The 19,487-nt window shown below is 47.5% G+C and overlaps 1 pseudogene; it reads right to left on the reverse strand.

The window, feature by feature from the left end:
- The window catches only part of LOC115477114, a 177,014-nt pseudogene extending 168,088 nt beyond the window's left edge, over positions 1 to 8,926 (reverse strand).
- Positions 8,927 to 19,487: the final 10,561 nt, after the last annotated feature.

The raw sequence follows: 19,487 nt of genomic DNA on the forward strand, positions 1-19,487 counted from the left end.
CAATACTCAAGGTGCGGTCGCACCATGGAGCGATACAACGGCATTATAACATCCTCACACCTGTTTTCCATACCTTTCCTAATAATACCCAACATTCTATTCGCTTTCTTAGCCGCAGCAGCACACTGAGCAGAAGGTTTCAGTGTGTTATCGACGACGACGACACCCAGATCCCTTTCTTGGTCCGTAACTCCTAACGTGGAACCTTGCATGACGTAGCTATAATTCGGGTTCTTTTTTCCCACATGCATCACCTTGCACTTGCTCACATTAAACATCATCTGCCATTTAGCCGCCCAGTCTCCAAGTCTCGTAAGGTCCTCTTGTAATTTTTCACAATCCTGTCGTGATTTAACGACTTTGAATAACTTTGTGTCATCAGCAAATTTAATTACCTCGCTAGTTACTCTCATCTCTAAATCATTTATAAATATATTAAAAAGCAGCGGTCCTAGCACGGACCCCTGAGGAACCCCACTAACTACCCTTCTCCATTGTGAATACTGCCCATTTAACCCCACTCTCTGTTTCCTATCCTTCAACCAGTTTTTAATCCACAATAGGACATTTCCTCCTATCCCATGACCCTCCAATTTCCTCTGTAGCCTTTCATGAGGTACCTTGTCAAACGCCTTTTGAAAATCCAGTTACACAATATCAACCGACTCCCCTTTGTCCACATGTTTGTTCACTCCTTCAAAGAATTGAAGTAAATTGGTCAGGCAAGATTTCCCCACACAAAAGCCATGCTGACTTGGTCTCAGTAATCCATGTCCTTGGATGTGCTCTGTAATTTTGTTTTTAATAATAGCCTCTACCATTTTCCCAGGCACCGACGTCAGACTCACCGGTCTATAATTTCCCGGATCTCCCCTGGAGCCTTTTTTAAAAATGGGTAAAAATGGGCGTTACATTGGCCACCCTCCAATCTTCCGGTACCACGCTCGATTTTAAGGATAAGTTGCATATCACTAGCAGTAGCTCCGCAAGCTCGTTTTTCAGTTCTATCAGTACTCTAGGATGAATACCATCCGGTCCAGGAGATTTGCTACTCTTCAGTTTGCCGAACTGCCCCATTACGTCCTCCAGGTTTACCGTGAAGTCAGTAAGTTTCTCCGACTCGTCCGCTTGAAATACCATTTCCGACACCGGTAACCCACCCAAATCTTCCTCGGTGAAGACCGAAGCAAAGAATTCATTCAGTCTCTCCGCTACGTCTTTGTCTTCCTTGATCGCCCCTTTTACCCCTCGGTCATCCAGTGGCCCAACCGATTCTTTTGCCGGCTTCCTGCTTTTAATATATCGAAAAAAATTTTTACTATGTTTTTTTGCCTCTAATGCTATCTTTTTTTCATACTCCCTCTTGGCCTTCTTTATCTGCGCCTTGCATTTGCTTTGACACTCCTTATGCTGTTTCTTGTTATTTTCAGACGGTTCCTTCTTCCATTTTCTGAAGGCGTTTCTTTTAGCCCTAATAGCTTCCTTCACCTCACTTTTCAACCAGGCCGGGTGTCGTTTGGACTTCCGTCTTTCTTTTCTAATTTGCGGAATATGTATGGCCTGGGCCTCCAGGATGGTATTTTTGAACAGCGTCCACGCCTGTTGTACAGTTTTTACTCTCTCAGTTGCCCCCCTAAGTTTTTTTTTTACCGTTCTTCTCATTTTATCATAGTCTCCTTTTTTAAAGTTAAACGCTAACGTATTTGACTTTCTGTGTACAGTTACTTCAAGGTCGATGTCAAAACTGATCATATTATGGTCACTGTTATCAAGCGGCCCCAGTACCATAACGTCCCTCACCAGATCATGCGCTCCACTAAGGACCAAGTCTAGAATTTTTCCTTCTCTCGTCGGCTCCTGCACCAGTTGCTCCATAAAGCTGTCCTTGATTTCATCAAGGAATTGTATCTCTGTAGCGTGTCCCGATGTTACATTTACCCAGTCTATATTTGGATAATTGAAGTCACCCATTATTATCACATTGCCCATTTTGTTCGCGTCTCTGATTTCTTTTATCATTTCTGTGTCTACCTGCTCATCCTGGCGAGGCGGACGGTAGTACACTCCTATCACCATTTTTTTCCCTTTTATACATGGAATTTCAACCCACAGTGATTCAAAGGTGTGATTTGTGTCCTGCTGAATTTGTAATCTATCTGAGTCAAGGCTCTCGTTAATATACAATGCTACCCCTCCACCAATCCGGTCCACCCTATCATTACGATATACTTTGTACCCCGGTATGACAGTGTCCCACTGGTTATCCTCCTTCCACCAGGTCTTAGTAATGCCTATTATATCCAATTTTTCATTTAGTGCAATATATTCCAACTCTCCCATCTTATTTCTTAGACTCCTAGCATTTGCATATAGACATTTCAGAGTATGTTTGTTGTTCTTATTTGCATGATGCTTAGTACCTGACACTATTGATTTGACATCTTTTGTCTGATCTTTAGTTGTATTTGAGGGCACCTGGCCTACCACAGTCTGTTGTGTAACCTCACTATCCAGAAACCCTATCTTCCCTGTTTGTGAGGTATCTTTGCAAGATACCTTTTCCCGAACCATGCGCTTTTGAGCGACTGTCGGCCTTCCCCCCATTTCTAGTTTAAAATCTGCTCTATCTCCTTTTTAAATGCCGACGCCAGCAGCCTGGTTCCACCCTGGTTAAGGTGGAGCCCATCCTTTCGGAATAGGCTCCCCTTTCCCCAGAATGTTGCCCAGTTCCTAACAAATCTAAAACCCTCTTCCCTGCACCATCGTCTCATCCACGCATTGAGACTCTGGAGCTCTGCCTGCCTCTTGGGCCCTGCACGTGGAACAGGTAGCATTTCAGAAAATGCTACCCTAGAGGATCTGGATTTGAGCTTTCTACCTAAGAGCCTAAATTTGGCTTCCAGAACCTCTCTCCCACATTTTCCTATGTCATTGGTACCCACATGTACCAAAACAGCAGACTCCTCCTCGCACTATCTAGACTCGTATCTAGGTGACATGTGAGGTCCGCCACCTTCGCACTAGGCAGGCAAGTCTCCAGGCGATCCTCACGTCCACCAGCCACCCAGCTATCTATATGCCTAATGATCGAATCACCAACTACAACAGCTGTCCTAACCTTTCCCTCCCGGGCAGCACTTGGAGACGTATCCTCAGTGCGAGAGGATAAGTAGCAGGAGTTAAAGAATCAAATGCAGATGAGATCCCACTGTGCCAGCAGGCCGGCACCACCTCCAATCCACTGAGCGGAAGATCATACAGCAGGGTCTCAGTGCCATGGACCCCACTGGAAATGGTTCAAAGCAAAGATATTCTCCAGGAAACCATGCAATTGAATGATCACAACAAGGGGAGATTGGAAATAAGCCTACAGCTGAGGGACAAATCACATGTAAAGTGAGTTCGCAGGTACAGGGTCAAACCTCTTCTAAAAAGAAGTGGATGACAGAAGTCAAGCACCCAGCAATAAGCCAAGAACAGCAAAGATCATTGTGTAGGAGGTAAACCTAACATTCGAAAACAAACCCAAAACACAAGACTCACTGCCTTAAACTTTTCCAAAAGGAGAGTTAAAAGCACTCTCTAGACGTCATCATTTACACCTAAACTCTCACAAAACCAGGTAACTTTATTGCTAAAAATTCTGTCATTTCTTAGGCAAGCTGAGGGTCTCTCATTCCTGCTGCAAAGGTGCCCCCCCCCCCAGTTTCCCTCCCTCACACCCTCCTCCAACCACAAGATTAACTTCAGAATGAAAATTTGCACTCCTCCCCAAAATTCACATCCCACCCCAGGACTAACCGGAATGAGGCGCTCCACCCACTCAACCAACACACCTCCGACCCCAGGACTAACTTCAGAATGAAACACTGCACCCCCTCCCCCAACTCTCTCCCCACCCCAGGACTAACTTCAGAATGAAACACTGCACCCCCTCCCCCAACTCTCTCCCCACCCCAGGACTAACTGCAGAATGAAACACTGCACCCCCTCCCCCAACTCTCATCCCACCCCAGGGCTAAGTTCAGAATGAAACACTGCACCCCCTCCCCCAACTTCCATCCCACTCCAGAACTTCAGAATGAAACACTGCGCCCCCTCCCCCAACTCTCATCCCACCCTAGGACTAACTTCAGAATGAAACACTGCACCCCCTCCCCCAACTCCCATCCCACTCCAGAACTTCAGAATGAAACACTGCTCCCCCTCCCCCAACTCTCACCCAACCCCGGAACTAACTTCAGAATGAAACACTGCACCCCTTCCCCCAACTCCCATCCCACTCTAGGTCTAACTTCAGAATGAAACACTGCACCCCCTCCCCCAACTCTCATCCCACCCCGGGACTAACTTCAGAATGAAACACTGCACATCCTCCCCCAACTCTCACCCCACCCCGGGACTAACTTCAGAATGAAACACTGCACCCCCTCCCCCCAACTCTCATCCCACCCCGGGACTAACTTCAGAATGAAATACTGCACACCCTCCCCCAACTCTCACCCCACCCCGGGACTAACTTCAGAATGAAACACTGCACCCCCTCCCCCAAATCTCATCCCACCTCAGGACTAACTTCAGAATGAAACACTGCACCCCTCCCCCAACTCTCATCCCACCCCAGGACCAACTTCAGAATGAAACACTGCACCCCCTCCCCCAAATCTCATCCCACCTCAGGACTAACTTCAGAATGAAACACTGCACCCCCTCCCCCAACTCTCATCCCACCCCAGGAGTAACTTTAGAATGAAACACTGCACCCCCTCCCCCAACTCTCATCCCACCCCAGGAGTAACTTCAGAATGAAACACTGCACCCCTCCCCCAAATCTCATCCCACCCTAGGACTAACTTCAGAATGAAACACTGCACCCCTCCCCCAACTCTCATCCCACCCCAGGGCTAACTTCAGAATGAAACACTGCACCCCCTCCCCCAACTCTCATCCCACCCCAGGGCTAAGTTCAGAATGAAACACTGCACCCCCTCCCCCAACTCCCATCCCACTCCAGAACTTCAGAATGAAACACTGCACCCCCTCCCCCAACTCTCATCCCACCCCGGGACTAACTTCAGAATGAAACACTGCACCCCCTCCCCCAACTCCCATCCCACTCCAGGACTAACTTCAGAACGAAACACTGCACCCCCTCCCCCAACTCTCATCCCACCCCAGGACTAACTTCAGAATGAAACACTGCACACCCTCCCCCAACTCTCACCCCACCCCGGGACTAACTTCAGAATGAAACACTGCACACCCTCCCCCAAATCTCATCCCACCCTAGGACTAACTTGTGAATGAAACACTGCACCCCTCCCCCAAATCTCATCCCACCCTAGGACTAACTTCAGAATGAAACACTGCACCCCCTCCCCCAACTCCCATCCCACTCCAGAACTTCAGAATGAAACACTGCACCCCCTCCCCCAACTCTCATCCCACCACAGGACTAACTTCAGAATGAAACACTGCACACCCTCCCCCAACTCTCATCCCACCCCAGGACTAACTTCAGAATGAAACACTGCACCCCTCCCCCAAATCTCATCCCACCCTAGGACTAACTTCAGAATGAAACACTGCACCCCCTCCCCCAACTCCCATCCCACTCCAGAACTTCAGAATGAAACACTGCACCCCCTCCCCCAACTCTCTCCCCACCCCAGGACTAACTGCAGAATGAAACACTGCACCCCTCCCCCAAATCTCATCCCACCCTAGGACTAACTTCAGAATGAAACACTGCACCCCCTCCCCCAACTCCCATCCCACTCCAGAACTTCAGAATGAAACACTGCACCCCCTCCCCCAACTCTCATCCCACCACAGGACTAACTTCAGAATGAAACACTGCACACCCTCCCCCAACTCTCATCCCACCCCAGGACTAACTTCAGAATGAAACACTGCACCCCCCTCCCCCAACTCCCATCCCACTCCAGAACTTCAGAATGAAACACTGCACCCCCTCCCCCAACTCCCATCCCACTCCAGAACTTCAGAATGAAACACTGCACCCCCTCCCCCAACTCTCTCCCCACCCCAGGACTAACTGCAGAATGAAACACTGCACCCCTCCCCCAAATCTCATCCCACCCTAGGACTAACTTCAGAATGAAACACTGCACCCCCTCCCCCAACTCCCATCCCACTCCAGAACTTCAGAATGAAACACTGCACCCCCTCCCCCAACTCTCATCCCACCACAGGACTAACTTCAGAATGAAACACTGCACACCCTCCCCCAACTCTCATCCCACCCCAGGACTAACTTCAGAATGAAACACTGCACCCCCCTCCCCCAACTCTCATCCCACCCCGGGACTAACTTCAGAATGAAACACTGCACCCCCTCCCCCAACTCTCATCCCACCCCAAGACTAACTTCAGAATGAAACACTGCACCCTCTCCCCCAACTCTCATCCCACCCCAGGACTAACTTGTGAATGAAACACTGCACCCCCTCCCCCAACTCTCTCCCCACCCCAGGACTAACTGCAGAATGAAACACTGCACCCCCTCCCCCAACTCTCATCCCACCCCAGGGCTAAGTTCAGAATGAAACACTGCACCCCCTCCCCCAACTCTCATCCCACTCCAGAACTTCAGAATGAAACACTGCACCCCCTCCCCCAACTCTCATCCCACCTCAGGACTAACTTGTGAATGAAACACTGCACCCCCTCCCCCAACTCTCATCCCACCCCAGGGCTAACTTCAGAATGAAACACTGCACTCCCTCCCTCAACTCTCATCCCACCCCAGGACTAACTTCAGAATGAAACACTGCACCCCCTCCCCCAACTCTCATCCCACCCCAGGACTAACTTCAGAATGAAACACTGCACCCCTCCCCCAACTCTCATCCCACCTCAGGACTAACTTCAGAATGAAACACTGCACTCCCCTCCCCCAACTCTCATCCCACCCCGGGACTAACTTCAGAATGAAACACTGCACCCCCTCCCCCAACTCTCATCCCACCCCAAGACTAACTTCAGAATGAAACACTGCACCCTCTCCCCCAACTCTCATCCCACCCCAGGACTAACTTGTGAATGAAACACTGCACCCCCTCCCCCAACTCTCATCCCACCCCAGGACTTCCCCCAACTCTCATCCCACCCCAGGACTTCCCCCAACTCTCATCCCACCTCAGGACTAACTTGTGAATGAAACACTGCACCCCCTCCCCCAACTCTCATCCCACCCCAGGGCTAACTTCAAAATGAAACACTGCACCCCCTCCCCCAACTCTCATCCCACCCCAAGACTAACTTCAGAATGAAACACTGCACCCTCTCCCCCAACTCTCATCCCACCTCAGGACTAACTTGTGAATGAAACACTGCACCCCCTCCCCCAACTCTCACCCCACCCCGGGACTAACTTCAGAATGAAACACTGCACCCCCTCCCCCAACTCTCATCCCACCTCAGGACTAACTTGTGAATGAAACACTGCACCCCCTCCCCCAACTCTCATCCCACCCCTGGACTAACTTCAGAAAGAAACACTGCACCCCCTCCCCCAACTCTCATCCCACCCCAGGACTAACTTCAGAATGAAACACTGCACCCCCTCCCCCAACTCCCATCCCACTCCAGAACTTCAGAATGAAACACTGCACCCCTCCCCCAAATCTCATCCCACCCCGGGACTAACTTCAGAATGAAACACTGCACCCCTCCCCCAACTCTCATCCCACCCCAGGAGTAACTTGTGAATGAAACACTGCACCCCTCCCCCAACTCTCATCCCACCCCAGGAGTAACTTGTGAATGAAACACTGCACCCCCTCCCCCAACTCTCATCCCACCCCAGGACTAACTTCAGAATGAAACACTGCACACCCTCCCCCAACTCTCACCCCACCCCGGGACTAACTTCAGAATGAAACACTGCACCCCTCCCCCAAATCTCATCCCACCCCGGGACTAACTTCAGAATGAAACACTGCACCCCCTCCCCAGGACCAACTTGTGAATGAAACACTGCACCCCCTCCCCAACTATCATCCCACCCCAGGAGTAACTTCAGAATGAAACACTGCACCCCCTCCCCCAACTCTCATCCCACCCCAGGACTTCCCCCAACTCTCGTCCCACCCCAGGACTAACCTCAGAATGAAACACTGCACCCCCTCCCCCAACTCTCATCCCACCCCAGGACTAACTTCAGAATGAAACACTGCACCCCCTCCCCCAACTCTCATCCCACCCCAGGACCAACTTGTGAATGAAGCACCTGTGTCTGAGCTCCGGATCCACCCTTCTCTCTGCCACGCACATACCCGTCTGTATCTATTGGGATCAGCCCCTCCCGCCTGGAGCCCTGGTGCAGGCTGGCAGGATGAGTCTTGATTTTTAGTATTTACCAAGTGGGGTCTGTCTCTGGATCTCTCTTGCAGTCTCATTCCCCTCCCACCCCCCTTCCTTCTCTGAAATCTGCTGGCACCATAAGAAGGATCCAATAATATCACATGAATCCGTGGATACAGAAACCTCATCACAGCTGGGCAGATCCTGTCTCCCTCACACACACACTGCTGCCTTCTTCTCCGGTACACAAACACACACACACACACGGATATCTCCATAAACCCAGCCGTGCAAAGCAGGAACATGCATTGCATCCTGCTTGTTTCATGCAGTGCCAGTCCCAGGAGTGCCACCCCACACCAGCTGTGCCACGCTGTGCAGTGTGTCTCTGCTATGAAAATCCTGAACACCTACCTGCAGGTGCTGCTGCTGAAATAATTCCCAGGGCCCCGCTCACCTCCTCCTTTCAGCACCAGCAGCAAAGGGAGACCGACCTCAATCGCCCAGGGGCTGTCTACGAATTACCAGGAAGAACATCCCCTGGCAGGGATCATCTGCCAAGTCTGCTCCTCCCTCTTACATCAGCAGCAGGCAAGCAGGCAGGGCAGCAGCAGTGTGACTGCCCAGAAACCCTGCACAGGATTTCACAGCTTTCCAATGGCTCAGGCATCGCAACAAAGGTACATTTGTTAGCCCAGGGACCGTCGACAAAGACAAGAATTTGAACTCAAAGCTGAAGGAGGAGGCTGCTAAATGCTGTCACTGCTGGGAAGGGAAAGAGTGATGCTTCACTTGTCTGCCCTACTGCCCTTCCTCCAGGGAGGTGGCAGCACCATCCAGCAAATAAGCTCATCGGTCCAGCACCCCAGCCAAGGCACCGTCTGCAAACTACCACTGCCATTCCCTGGAGAGCTACACTCAGACTTCTGTCATTTCTGTGTCTATGGGAAAAGACCCAGTTGAATGAGGACTATAAGTAACCCTCCCTTCACAGGCTGTTCACTCTTTAAAATAAACAGTTGAAAGAAATTAGTATCTATTCAGACTGCTCTGACAAGGAATGCAAATTCTCTCACAAGTGTGGCATACCCATTTAAAGGCTCTCTCCTTCTCACACTTTGAGCCCCTTCTCTCACTCACTAGGAGTGTCTCACACTCATTTGAAGGCTCTCACACTCTCTGAGTCTGTTCTCTCACTCAGGAATGATTTCAGCCCCTTCACTCACTCATTAGGAGCGTCACAATCATTTAAAGACTCTCACACTCTGATTCCCTTCTCCCTCTGAGGGGAGATATGATAGAGGTCTATAAAATAATGAGTGGAGTGGAACGGGTAGACATGAATCGTTTGTTTACTCTTTCCAAAAATACTAGGACTAGGGGGCATGCGATGAAGCTACAAAGTAGTAAATTTAAAATGAATCTGAGAAAAGTTTTCTTCACTCAACGTGTAATTAAATTCTGGAATTCGTTGCCAGAGAATATGGTAAAGGTGGTTAGCTTAGTGGAGTTTGAAAAAGGTTTGGACGGTTTCCTAAAGGAAAAGTCCACAGACCATTATTAAAATGACTTGGGGAAAATCCACTGCTTATTTCTGGGATAAGCAGCATAAAATGTATTGAACTTTTTCGGGACCTTGCCAGATATTTGTGACCTGTATTGGCCACTGTTGGAAACAGGATGCTGGGCTTGATGAAGCTTTGGTCTGTCCCAGTGTACTTATGTACAGAAAACACTGCTCTCACCACAGCAGGTCCAGAGCTTGGTGCTGCCACAGGAGAAGCAGGTCATGTAACCCCAGGGAGTGACAGAAAATACTAAAAGGAAAAAGTTCCGTCAATCTTCATGGATATGTTGAAAAGTTCTGCTTAGCATGAGGTGGCAGCCAAAAAAGCACATCGAATGTTCGGAATTATTAGGAAAGGAAAAGAGAATGTCAATGTGCCTCTGTCCCACTCTACGGAGTGACCACACCGAGTACCGTGTACAATTCTGCCCACTGCATCTCAGAAACGGTCCAAACTTTACGCTGTTACTTAACTGATGACTGGACTGAATATCACGGCTAACCAGTTAAGGGGTTAAGTTATCAACGTGGGCTACCGTTAAGACGTATTATTTTACCACTTAAGTCATGCTATTCAATAAGACCTGGCTACTGATAACTGAGGTTAATAATACAATAACCTGGCTTAACGGTAGCCCATGTTGATAACGTCCCCCCTAAATGCCGGTTCTGCCCAAGCTCCGCCCATGGACAGCCCTGGCACTAACTGAGCAGTGCCATGGTAGTCACAAGCAATATACAGCCTTTCCTGCCTCATCAAACCCTTTTGAATATTGGGCCCACAAAGACTAGGGGACATGCCATGAAGTTACTAGGCAAAAATTGTCATGGCCTACCCTCCAAGGGGGGCCCGGTGCCAGGGTCTGTCTCTCACCTGTCAGGACCTGGGTGATTGCGTTAACATGATAACCCAGTCTTGGCCTGCCCCCAATCCCCCCACAGGCTGGGGAGAAACAGATGCACTGATGCAGGAAAGTGGGGGGGTGATGTCGGTCTAAGCGAGTATGGGGCGGTGGTGGTAGCTGTAAGTTGGGGGGGGGGGGGTGGCTGCCACAGCCCTACCCCAGGCCCAGCTCTGTCTCTCAGCAGCCTTGGTAAACGATCATGGACTTGATATATTCCCTTTCTATGGTACAGTCAAAATGGCTTAAATATATTATAATAAGCTACTTTCTTTGTTCCTACTGGACTCAATCTAAATTTTTGGGACAGGGGCAGTGGAGGGTTAAGTGACTAGCCCAGAGTCATAAGCAGCTGCAGTGGGAATTGAGCTCAGTTACCCTGATTCTCAAGCCACTGCACTAACCACTAGGCTAGTACTCTGCTCCACAGCTTTGGACAAGTTCCTGGAGGAAAAGTCCATAAATGGTTATTAAGGTAGAACATGATGAAAGCCACTGTTTATCCCTGGGGGTAAACAAGATACTGGGCTTGATGGACCTTTGGTGTGACCTAGTACTGCAATTCTTATATTTTTTTAATGATATCACTACGAATGTTTCTGCAGGAAGTACAGGGAGCACTGCCATTACAGGAGCACATAAGTACATAAGTATTGCCAAACTGGGACGGAACGAAGGTCCATCAAGCCCAGCATCCTGTTTCCAACAGTGGCCAATCCAGGTTACAATACATTTTATGCTGCTTATCCTAGAAATAAGCAGTGGATTTTCCCCCAAACCCATTTTAATAACGGTTTATGGACTTTTCTTTTAGGAAGCTAGCCAAACCTTTTTTAAACCCTGCTAAGCTAACTGCTTTTACTACATTCTCTGGCAATGAATTCCAGAGTTTAATTACACGCTGAGTGAAGAAATAGTTTCTCCAATTCAGACAGGCAACAATCCATAATGATTGGCAGCAACTCATCACCACCATGGACACTGACCTGCAGGGTACCACAAGGATCAATACTGTCACCTATTCTGTTCAATATCTACCTCAAGCCACTAGCTGAGCTGATTCGGTCAATGGACACTCAGTTCTACATCTATGCGGATGATGTGCAGCTACTCATACCCACTGAACCTGACTTACCTACAGCCTTGAATAAACTGATTACCTGTCTAACATCAATTCAAGAATGGGCAAAACACAACAAACTTTGCCTGAACCCAAGTAAAACCGAGCTTCTCTGGGTCCCTAACACAAGTGGATACATACCTGACATGGAATACAGTTAGATTCAACACTTACTCTGATTCCCCAAATCCAAGCAACCTTCAAGAACTGCTTCTACTATTTACGACAGCTACGCTGCCTCTCTCCTTACATCGAGAAGGTAAATCTTATCCCAGTTGTGCATGCCACGATAACATCAAGACTGGATTACTGCAATGCACTATACAATGGTCTGACTACAAAGGGCCTGCACCAGCTCCAGTTGATTCAGAATGCAGCAGCAAGACTCATAGAAGGTTGCAAGCGACGTGACCACATCACACCATTTTTGCAAAACCTTCATTGACTACCAGTACAATACAGGGCTAAATTTAAAACTCTATGTCTAATCTTCAAGGTCCTTAAAGGAAATGGCCTGGAGTACCTGAAGAATAGGATGATCTTCCACACACCGCCAAGGACACTAAGGTCCTCCCAAGGACTATCATTAACCATACCCTCTTCAAAAGACATCACACAATGTGATACCCGCAAGTGAGCCTTCTCCAGAGTAGCCCCCTCACTCCGCTTAACACAAGAATATCTGTACTTCAGGAATCAGGTGAAAACCTGGCTTTTCAACCAAGCCTTTAATGGAAGAAGTAACTAACTTGTTAGTCTCACTCATACTCACAAGGATTGACTCAGGCTGCACATACTGCAGCGGGACATGTTTATCCACTCCTACCCCAGCTGAGATAACATTTAACCATCTCTCTGACCTCATGTGCAACTTTCTTCAAATCAATCACCTTACTTTCTAATTCTTCCTACTTTCTTACTCATCTATATGTTACAACTTTGCCTTACCCTTCACTACCAATTATAATGTTCTAGTACATATTGTGTTGTCATTGCAAGTAGTATACCATGCCATACTTTGTACTGTTGTTCGAATCTTTTTACTGCTGTAATTGCCTACTGCTCATGTTTGATCTATTCTTACTGTACACCGCCTTGAGTGAATTCCTTCAAAAAGGCGGTAAATAAATCCTAATAAATAAATACATTTTAAATTTACTACTTTGTAGCTTCATTACGTGCCCCCTAGTCCTAGTATTTTTGGAAAGAGTAAACAAGCGATTCACGTCTACCCTTTCCACTCCACTCATTATTTTATAGACCTCTATCATATCTCCCCTCAGCTGTCTTTTCTCCAAGCTGAAGAGCCCTAGACGCTTCAGCCTTTCGTAATAGGAAAGTCGCCCCATCCCCTTTATCATTTTTGTCGCCCTTCTCTATACCTTTTCTAATTCCACTATATCTTTTTTGAGATGCAGTGACCAGAATTGCACACAATATTCGAGGTGTGGTTGCACCATGGAGTGATACAAAGGCATTATTACATCCTCATTTTTTCCCTTTCCTTTACTAATAATACCTAACATTGTTTTTGCTTTCTTAACCGCTGACGCTCACTGAGCAGAGGTTTTCAATTTATCATCAACAATGATCAGTGGCGTACCAAGGGGGGGGGGGCGGTGGGGGCGGTCTGCCCCGGGTGCACGCCGCTGGGGGGGGGGTGCCGCAGCGCGCACCTGTCTGCTCCCAGTTCGCTACGCTCGCTAAATTCTCTCGTTCACTGCAGCAGCTCCCTCCTTCTGCTCCGGAACAGGTTACTTCCTGTTCCGGGGCAGAGGGAGGGAGCTGCAGCGAACGAGAGAATTTAGTGAGCATAGCGAACTGGGAGCAGACAGGCACGCGCTGTTGCACCCCCCCCCCCAGCGGCATGCACCCGGGGGGGTGTTATTTCGCAGGAGGGGCACACTGCACCCGGGGAGGGTGCATCGGCGATCCGCCCCGGGTGCCGTCGAGGCTAGGAACGCCACTGACGATGATACCTAAATCCCTTTCCTGGTTGGTGACTCCTAATATGGAATCATGCATAGCATAGCTATAATTTGGGTTCCTCTTTCCCATATGCATCACTTTGAACTTGCTCACATTAAACGTCATCTGCCATTTAGACGCCCAGTCTCGTAAGGTCCTCTTGTAATTTTTCACAATTCTCTTGCCATTTAACAACTTTGAATAACTTTGTGTCATCAGCAAATTTAATTACCTCACTAGTTACTCCCATCTCTAGATCATATATAAATATGTTAAAAAGCAGCGGCCTCAACACAGCCCCTGGGGAACCCCACTATCTACACTTCTCCATTGAGAATACTGACCATTTAACCCTACTCTCTGTTTTCTATCATTTAACCAGATTTTAATCCACAATAGGACACTACCTCCTATCCCATGACTCTCCAATTTCCTCTGGAGTCTTTCATAAGGTACTTTGTCAAATGCCTTTTGAAAATCCAGATACATAATATCGACTGGCTCACCTTTATCCACGTTTGTTCACCCCTTCAAAGAAATGTAATAGATTGAAGAGGCAAAATTAATCTTCACTAAATCCATGTTGGCTTTGTCTCATTAATCCATGCTTTTGAATATGTTCTGTAATTTTGTTCTTTATAATAGTCTCTACCATTTTTCCTGACACCGATGTCATGCTCACCGGTCTATAATTTTCTGGATCTCCTCTGGAACCTTTAAAAAAAATCAGCGTTATGTTGGCCACCCTCCAATCTTCCAGTATCATGCTTGATTTTAAAGATAAATAACATATTACTAACAATAGTTCTGCAAGTTCATTTCTCAATTCTATCAGTACTCTGGGATGAATACCATCCGGTCCAGGTGATTTGCTACTCTTCAGTTTGTTGAATTGCGCCATTACATCTTCCAGGTTTATAGAGATTTCATTCAGTTTCTCTGACTCTGCTTTGAATATCTTTTCTGGCACTGGTATCTCTCCCAAATCTTCCTCGTTGAAGACCTAAGCAAGGAATTCATTTAATCTCCCTGCTACGGCTTTTTCACCGTTTTTCTCATTTTATCATAGTCTGCTTTTTGAAAGTTAAATGCTAACGTATTGGATTTCCTGTGTGTATGTACTCCAAAGCTGATGTCAAATCTGATCATATTATGATCACTGTTATCAAGCGGCCCCATCACCATTACCTCCTGCACCAGATCATGCGCTCCAAAAGGACTAGGTCTAGAATTATTCCTCCACTTGTTGGCTCCTGTACCAGCTGCTCCATAAAGCAGTCCTTCATTTCATCAAGGAATTTTACCCCCCTAGCGTGCCCCGATGTTACATTTACCCAGTCAATATCGGGGTAATTGAAATTACCCATTATTATTGTGTTGCCCAGTTTGTTTGCGTCCCCAATTTCCTTTAACATTTCTGCATCCGTCTGTTCATCCTGGCCAGGCGGATGGTAGTACACTCCTATCACTATCCTTTTCCCCTTTACACATGGAATTTCAATCCACAGTGATTTCAAGAAGTGTTTTGTTTCCTGCAGAATTTTCAATCTATTTGATTCAAGGCTCTCGTTAATATACAATGCTACCCCTCCACCAATTCGATCCACCCTATCACTATGATATAATTTGTACCCCGGTATGACAGTGTCCCACTGGTTATCCTCCTTCCACCAGGTCTCTGAGATGCCTATTATATCTAATTTTTCATTTAGTGCAATATATTCTAACTCTCCCATCTTATTTCTTAGGCTCCTGGCATTTGCATATAGACATTTCAAATTATGTTTGTTATTCCTATTTACATCTTGGTCAGCACAGAAGGAAATATTTTTTCACTGAACATATAGTTATGCTCTGGAACTCATGCTAGAGGATGTGGTATCAGCAGTTAGTGTATCTGGGTTTAAAAAAGGTTTGGACAAGTTCCTGGAGAAAAAGTCCATAGTCTGCTATTGAGACAGACATGGGGGAAGCCACTGCTTGCTCTGGGGATTTTAGCATGGAATATTGGTGCTATTTGGGTTTCTGGCACGTACTTGTGACCTGGCTTGGCCACTGTTGGAAGCAGGATTCTGGGCTAGATGGACCATTGGTCTGACCAATTATGGCTACTCTAATGTTTCATTCATGAGTACAGATCTAACACTTCAGTCATTAGATTCAGCTCATGCTTGATTGGGGAAAAAGAAAAAAAGGAAAAATCATATAGTAGGCAAATGAGATTAATTCAGGGACAGCTTTAGAAAAAATGAAAGAAGAGAATATGAAGTAGAGTAGTATGTCAGAAAAGGAAAATGCCCAAAAGTCAAAGCAGCCCGAGAAGATAAATTGGGGAAGTGGGGGGGCAACGCCCTAATAGTATGACACAGGGGAAGGAAAAAAAAATACTGCGCATTTGTAAATTTATAAACAAATCAAACAGTAGTACTTCAAGGTGAGTTACGTTCCTGGACTGTAGGCATTTATCCCCCAGTGGAGGATTAAGAGACTTACCCAAGATCACAAGGAGTGTCAGTGGGATTTGAATTCTGGCTTCCCTGATTCTCAGCCTGCTGCTGTCAAGGTGGATTATCACTATATTGTGCCCCTCTATCATGCCCCACCTCCAAAGTATCTTTACTCATGGCCTCTACCCCAGTGGGCCTCCTCAACCTCAGCCTGGCCCTGTCTTTTAAACTTTCAGGTATTGACTCCGCCTCTCCCAGCCAGGGCCGTTGAGAGGGAATGCAGGGGGGGTGGCAAAATTCCCACGGGCCCGGCCTCCAAGGGGGGCCTGGCGCTGGGGTCTCTCTCTGTTTCTCTCCTGCTCCTGACAGAGGGTCCTGACAGGAGCAGGAGAGAGAAAATTCTGGCGCCGATCCTCCCTCCAGCGCTGCTCTTCGCTTGCCTCTACCACCGTGCCGAGTGGTTGCTTTTCCTCCTCAGGCGCATGCTCGGTTTTGAAACCAAGCATGCGCGACGAAAGAAAAAAAGCAGCCGCAGGGGCAGGGCAGGCATGGAGTGAAGAGCTGTGTCGGATTCTTCTGCTGGTGGGGCCTCAGGATCCCCGCCAGCCCCAAGGTACCTCGGTTGCGGCAGTGGCGATACTGGAGGCGAAACATGCATGTCGGACAACGTTGAACCCCCAGTCCGATTATTTATTAAGATAAGTGCTTAAATCGTGAAAATATAATGAAATTGATTGCATTTAAAAGCCAATGAAGAACTTGGTGCTAATATACATTTCCAACATACAATGAGAGTTGGTCATGAGCACCGCTGAGGCAAAAAATTGACAAGAAAGAACACAAAATATTTGCAATTGTTTAGACTTTGTATGGATGATTGAAGGGAGCATAATCACATCTAGGATCCAGATAACTTGAAAGTGTTGTGTATGTAAGGCTCCTAGCAAGTTATATTTAAGTTAATTGCCATAAATACGGGTTGGTTCCATATCAATATATATTTTTTTACATTTGTACCCTGCGCTTTCCCACTCACAGAAACAGAAGCCTTCTACAATAGCAACATTCCATGTAGAATCTCCAATAGTATCTATTTTATTTTTGTTACATTTGTACCCTGCGCTTTCCCACTCATGGCAGGCTCAATGCGGCTTACATGGGGCAATGGAGGGTTAAGTGATTTGCCCAGAGTCACAAGGAGCTGCCTGTGCCTGAAGTGGGAATCAAGCTCAGTTCCCCAGGACCAAAGTCCACCACCCTAACCACTAGGCCACTCTTCCACTGTTGCTACTATTTGAGATTCTACATGGAATGTTGCTATTCCACTAGAAGTCGGCCCTTGCAGATCACCAATGTGGCCGCGCAGGCTTCTGCTTCTGTGAGTCTGACGTCCTGCATGTACGTGCAGGACGTCAGACTCACAGAAACAGAAGCCTGCGCAGCCTTCTACATGGAATGTTGCTAGTGGAATAGCAACATTCCATGTAGAATCTCCAACAGTAGCAACATTCCATGTAGAATCTCCAATAGTATCTATTTTATTTTTGTTACATTTGTACCCTGCGCTTTCCCACTCATGGCAGGCTCAATGCAGCTTACATGGGGCAATGGAGGGTTAAGTGACTTGCCCAGAGTCACAAGGAGCTGCCTGTACCTGAAGTGGGAATCAAACTCAGTTCCCCAGGACCAAAGTCCACCACCCTAACCACTAGGCCACTCCTCCACTATGGCATGAGGAGGTGAAAAGAGACCCGGAGAAGGAATTTGTTTAGTGTTAAACTCGTTATAAAACAGAAGTCATGAGAGCTGAATGTTCTAACGTGTGCTTATTAGGTGTATCCAGTGGCGTAGCTACGTGGGGCCATGGGGGCCTGGGCCCCCGTAGAGTTGGCCCTGGACCCCCCTGCCGACGACCCTCTCGACCCCACTCCCGCCACCAACCCTCCCCCACCGTCACTTACCTTTGATGGCAGGGGACTCCAACCCCCGCCAGCCGAGGTCCTCTTCTTCTGGCGCAAGGCTTCGTTCTGTTTCTGTGAGTCTGACGTCCTGCACATACGTGCGGCGGGGGAGGGGAGGTCGAGAGGGTTGATGGTGGTGGCGGTGGTGGAGGGGGTCGGCAGCGCCGGGGGGGGGGGGTAAATGTGCCCCTTCACCTCAGGCTCTGGACCCCCCTCACGCCAAAGTCTGGCTACGCCCCTGGGTGTATCATTAGTATTATGCTAAGATTGTATTATATCTCTGGTATTTGAATTCCAGAGCTGTTAAATGTGTATATTTTAGGTTTCAATCTACTGTTTTTGAGTTTACCTCATTCATTATATTTATGTTATTCTTGGTTATTATATTATTGTTATGCTGTTAACAAAATTGTAAGTTTTACGTTAAACTATAGCTGCTGTACACTGCCTTCGGTGTATCTCTTCATAAAGGCAGTTTAATAAATCCCTATAAATAAAAGATGCCAATCATATCAGCCCAGAGAAATTGAAAGAAATCTCTGCTGTTGCAAAATAAATTGTCCATTTCAGACTCACATTATTCCTCAGCACACCTTGTTTTAGTGTTGCCTGGACACAATAAGCTGTGCTTATTCATCCAGTGAAGGGGAGGGAGGTCATGGTGTCCTGACCCAGCTGCTCTCCATTCTCCCACTCCCACCTTCCCCCTCACCTCTTAGAACTGCTGACACTTACTACTTTCCTAAGCCTCAAGCAACAGAGCAGGTCCAAAGCAGCTGCTTACCAGTTCTTGCCCTGCCCTGGCTGCAAGAAGTGAGTTCAAGTCCTAGCCGGCTTGCTGCACCTACTGATATGTCATGAAGGCAGTGCTCAGGTGAGGGACTGAGGGCATGTGCACCACTTCCAGAGAGCTCTGAGACCACCAGCCAAGGACTGTTGGCACAATAGCTGGGAAAGATGGATAAATTAAACATAAAAACCTTGGAATGACATTTTAGAAAGGAGGGTCCGGTTCCTTGATGTTGTAGTGCCTTTTATTTTTGATTGTTTATTGACAGGTGGTAGATCAAATACCATTAAACATCACATTCAGAACATGGACATCCAAATCAATGCATCAAATATGGACATCCTTGTCTCATGTATTTAGAACAGAATCTGCTGATGTACAGAATCTGTCCTAAAATACATGAG

Source organism: Microcaecilia unicolor, chromosome 9, assembly GCF_901765095.1.
Source record: "Microcaecilia unicolor chromosome 9, aMicUni1.1, whole genome shotgun sequence".
Lineage (NCBI taxonomy): Eukaryota > Metazoa > Chordata > Amphibia > Gymnophiona > Siphonopidae > Microcaecilia > Microcaecilia unicolor.